We start from the raw sequence: 5,381 nt of genomic DNA on the forward strand, positions 1-5,381 counted from the left end.
GAAAACTGTGAGAGAGACAGTGATACAGAGCACAAACAAGAAAAGATCTGAAATGAGCCTGGGGGATAGGTGGACAACATGAGAGAGGTTGCACATCTGCCAGGATACATGGAGACATACCAATGGACTTCACAAAGCTGTGGGTTTCAGCTGGCGCTTTATAGGACGTGGTTCTTCAAGAAGTACCAAACTCATTTTAAAAAAAGTCTCCAGAAGACTAACACAGCATCTGTAAATTATTATGCCTAATTTTAATTTAAAACAGTTTTTTCAAAGAAAATGATCTGAAATGGGAATATATCTCCTGGTGATCCAAAACAGCTACTCACCAGGCTAGCTTTTCCCTACGGCAAACTGGCTCAGGAGATTCAGCCTTGCTCTTCTCAAGTGATTTTTGTTAATTAACTTCATCCTCCAAAAACGAAGGGAGGCACAATCATTTTTCTATATTTGAAGGCTGTAAGCACCATATAAAATAAGGAATTAATGTCAATACTGCAGGGGGCTACAAACAAGAGCAAATGGATGAAATTAAAAAAGCTGTCCTCAAACAGGCATCTATTTCAATCATCTCCCAGCAGTAGTGATATAAACCATATGGATAACTTAAATTATACAGAAGCCTACTCTTCCTAACTTCATATCAAACAGCAATAGGCTCCTGAAGGAGATTTGGGACATCTATCTTGGATATGTTTCAAACCACACTCTAGAAGTGCTAACTTCTGCTATTCTACCTCTGCAGAGAGCATGAGGAGCCCACCTCCTATGATCATCATCAATACTTTAATAATCCTGGGATCTTAGAGCACACTTAATGGCCAGCATGACATGGTTCTTATCCTGGCTGGTGTCATTTGAATATTGACTCTTTGAAAATGGTTGGTTTTATGGTGCCAGACTGGTGTGAAGATGTGCTGGTGGCTCTAATCTCACATGAAGGACCTGCTAGCTCAGAGCCGACATGGAACCAGTACAAAGGGCTAACACCAATAGTGAAGTGATTCCAGAGAATGCATTCAGAACAATTCATGGGGTTTGGGTATTTTTTTTTTTATTAATTTATCCCTGAGTAGTATAGGCTTTGGAGGGACCAAGTTGTGTGAAATTCTTGGACAGCAAGCCTGCCTTTGGATAGTCAGACTGTAAACACAGAGTCTAGAAATCTCTGAATTCATGTTCAAACTTCACCAAGTGGTGGGGACCAGTCTTCTCTCAGGGCTGTTTTTGGAGGCATGTTTGGAAGTGTGTTTGCTGTGGCTCCTCCTGAGGTGGTAAAGGGAAGGTATTTTGAGAGAGAGGCCTTGCAGCATTACAAGCTCCTACATACAGCTCCTAGACATGTGAGGCTTTCCTGAAAATACTCTTTCAGACTTGTGCTTTCCTAGGGTAAAATCTATCCATGTGCAGAAAGCTGTGCGCCATTAGCTCCCCTGTTTGGGGATTTAATTGCAGCTTTAGTAATATTCATCCTGTTGAGTGGTGGTGTTCTTAGAGACTGAACATTTGCATTACCTGCTCCAGTGCCAAGAACCCTTCCATTGGGATGCTGAGGAACTAGTCCATAACTTTTAACCAGATTATTATTTCACTTTATACTGCAAACAGAGCAATGCAAAGTTCTTGATTCTAGTAATCTCAGGTTACCAGAATGGGACCACTTAAAATTGGTTGAGTCAATTTAGGATAGAGTTTTGCCCTTCCCACACCTTCCACCAAAAAAAGGCTACAAATGTTTTCACAATCACTTGAAAGTAAACACTTTACCTTTAAAATTTCTCATTAATTTAGCCCTTTGATATTTCGCAAAGCAAGCAGGCCTAATGCTGTGCAATTATTACCACATTGACTCTTGAATGATGTAATTGTGACTTATGCTATGCAGGAAAAAGTTCTTTAACATACAGAAGATTTCTCACCTTATTGTCCAGTATTTGCTGTGCAGAAATTGTATGTGAGCAAATCTGCACAGCACGACCTGAAAGGCCACAGTTTCCACAAAGAATCACAGACAGACAGACACAGGCGCTATGCAGCGGTACAAATGCAGAAGATATGACTCCTCTCGAGATATGACAGGCGTAGAGGGCGAGCACTTAGAGGGCAGCATATGCGCAGAAGACACATGAGAAGCATTTAACAATGCCTGAAAGCGAATCCTTCCCCACAGATACAGAGAAAGCATGTAGCACACAAACACCCTGCCCAATAATCCCCCAAAGCACCAAACTTCTTCTGACAGGTTGCGCAGCACGGGACTTCCAGACATCCATGAACTGCAAAAGTAGCAACTGGACCAAAGACAGGGCAATAGTTAAGGTCTCCAGACATATAGAGACAGATTTGTAATATTTGCAGCATTAGAGCTATAAAGTCCTTGAAATAATCCTGGACAAAATCTGCAGAGTAAATGAGAGAATGTGTCCAGGAAAACTGGAAAAGTTACCTCTATGAATAACAGAGAAAGCCTAGAAATTGCAGTCAACTTTTGATTATCCATATGTGCTCATGCTTGGGTCAGTATGTATGAAGAAACAGCCAGGTAAGACAACAATTAATATAGCATGACATATATACATAGAATATGTCTACTATAATTTATAATTACATATGCTTTATAAAAATATGATGTAGTACGTTACCTTTGAAAACATTTGTAAACAGTTTTCAGAAGGAGCTTTGAATGAAACAGTAGCCAGAGCACCGCCCGGTACTGATGACTTCAGCTCTGCATTGCATATCCCAGTATCACTTTCCAGTCTGGGGCACAGAGGGAAGTTGGGGCATTGCTAATCCACAGCCTGGATTCTTCAGCCAGTGATAACCGCTAGCTGCCTGCGCAGGCTTTGTCGGAAAGGATATAAGCAGATAGAGAGCATAAAACTACTGAAGCAGCATGGAAAATGAGTGAGCTTTCCGTAAAAACATAAATGTATATGACTGAATATTTGTGGAATACAAAGCTTTAAAGAACTTGCTTCTACAGACAAGTCAAGTGAAGAACGCATACTGAACATACACAGGACAAAAAAATAATGCAGTGACTTCATCAGACCATTGGGTGATTTTTGGGCTGGCTAAGGAAGAGAGCTTTGGGCTTTTTTTTTTTTTTTTTTTTTTTCCTCCCCCTGCAGTTGTTTTCTATGCAGTCCTCAGCCACCCTGCAAAGGAATTAACATGACACCATGCTGTGAAACAGGGAAGTGCTATGCATGCATTCCCCTTACCGGTGCATTCATAGGATTCCTAAGAAATGAAAAGCCCATCTACCTACTTGAATTTCCTGTTATTTGGGAAATTTCACCCTTCTCTCTACCTCTCAAGGCTTTTATAGAGGATTGCATCTTTATTTTTTAAGCCCTGGGCCTGCAGCAGGATATGCTGACAAGGATTTGAGATGCACAGACTTCTCAGTTGCAGTACACAGACGTAAGGTTCCAACTGTAAACATCCCATTACAAGCTCATGTGGTTTCAACTGGAGAAAATACTTCAGGATTATTGGTTTTCCTCTTTTCCTTTTGCCTCAAGGCTATTCAGAAAGCACATTACATCATGCACTCCAGCTTTTAAACTTTTATTGAAAAAGACACATAATTGTGGACTTAGGTTAAAAACTAGCTTTTGCAAGATAGTCTTACTTAGACATGAGTCAATTTTTGAGTGAAAACAGTCCTTTTGAATAAATGTGACATAAGAATATATATTATTTGAAGGCACAGGAATACCTGATTTCATAATAAACATTTAAAAAAAACCCAAACATGCTGTACCATACTTAACTGTGTGATCTTCAGAATTATTTCAGTTCTGCATGTATTTTGCAAACCCTCTTGTTTTTTAAGAGTACAGTAATTTTATACGGAACAAAATGGCACAGTAAACAGCTCCACGTGCAGATGCACACGCACAAGTACATGTTACATTTGATGAAGCAAAGTCTAAGCCTGGTGTCCCCAAGGCAATGTCACAACCTGCAGGCACTTAAGATCCTTCTCCATGTGTGTTAACAAGACCTCTGCTGGTCTCATTTCACAGCAAAAAGTTTCTTTGCTGTTGTCATTGTGTCAACCCTTACTGAAACTGGAAGAGAACTAACTCAGGCACCTTCGTGACCCATTTTAAAAAACTGAGTAACTCATAGAGCCTACATAGTGCCACAGCCTTTTTGCAAGAGACAGTGGGGAGGGCTGCTCTAGAGGGAAATGTTTTTCAACAGTTCATCGAGCTGGGCAGGTGCCAAGATAGTTCTGCTCCCTACCAGAGCGCAGGAGGGAGGCAGGTTTGCAGCGTGCCCTCACCGCAGCAGTGAGAAGAGAAACGGGTCGCAGGATCAGCTGCACCAGCGGGTGCGACGTGATGCCAAAACGCGTGGTCTGATGGGGGAGATGACTTGGGCTCCTGACATCTGGGCCGTGTGCTGGCCACTACCGCTTCATTGCGAAGGCAATGCAGTAGGTAGCTCACTGCACCATGAAGTCTTCTACCTGAACGCCAAGTGCCTGGCTCTGGTCCCTGAGCTTCCTCCCCACGGCACACATACATGCTATCAATACAACGAGATGTTACACCCTTGTACAGAAAAGAAATGAAGGGTATTTAAACTAATGACAGTGTTTGAAAGTTTTTACTTGTTTGGGAGGGGGAAAGAGGTACACAAACTCTGTTGAACTAAACAGCTCGCGTAAAGCAAAGCCCTCTGAATTACAGGATAAATCAACAAAAAATTCTTTTATTAAGCCACAACGTAAGACACATTAAGCAAAGAAAACAGTTTCTAGACATCAGCATATCTCTTGCTTAAACCCAGAAAAGGCAATGCAGAGACACAATAAAAGCTTTATTCTTATCCTGCCCCCGTAAAACAAAGGTATGAGAACACATCACCTCTTTGCCTTGCTCTGAAGGCAGACCAGCCTGTGATGAGTTTGAGCCAGTGTTATACCTATGCCTTCAGCAGACCTTTGAAGATTTAGTAAAGTCTTTATTATTCCTGCAGCATGTAAGGGCTGTGCAGAGTCTATCCACGTCATGGATTCACAGCATGAAACATGTTTAAGTTAAGCGAAATATTTTTTTAGAACTCTCATACCGAAAGCATAGGAATATATCTACCTAGAAGAAATCACATATTTGCATTTACTTTAAATCTCATGCAACAAACTAGGGAAAAAAAAAAGATGTCTAAGGACACAGTTTACTGTGGACTATATAACGACCTTTCCTGTTTACAAAATCAGAGCTGTTAAAATAGCTTAGAACATGGATTAAGCAAGCACAGATTTTCAAACATTTGAATGCACTTCTTTTCTACTGCGGAGTTGTAAAAGCACTTCAGAAGGCTAGGAATTTGCAATTGTATAGACCAGAGAGGGGCGAGGG

Source organism: Egretta garzetta, unplaced genomic scaffold (assembly GCF_000687185.1).
Source record: "Egretta garzetta isolate BGI_Z169 unplaced genomic scaffold, ASM68718v1 scaffold38, whole genome shotgun sequence".
NCBI classification, from domain to species: Eukaryota; Metazoa; Chordata; class Aves; order Pelecaniformes; family Ardeidae; genus Egretta; species Egretta garzetta.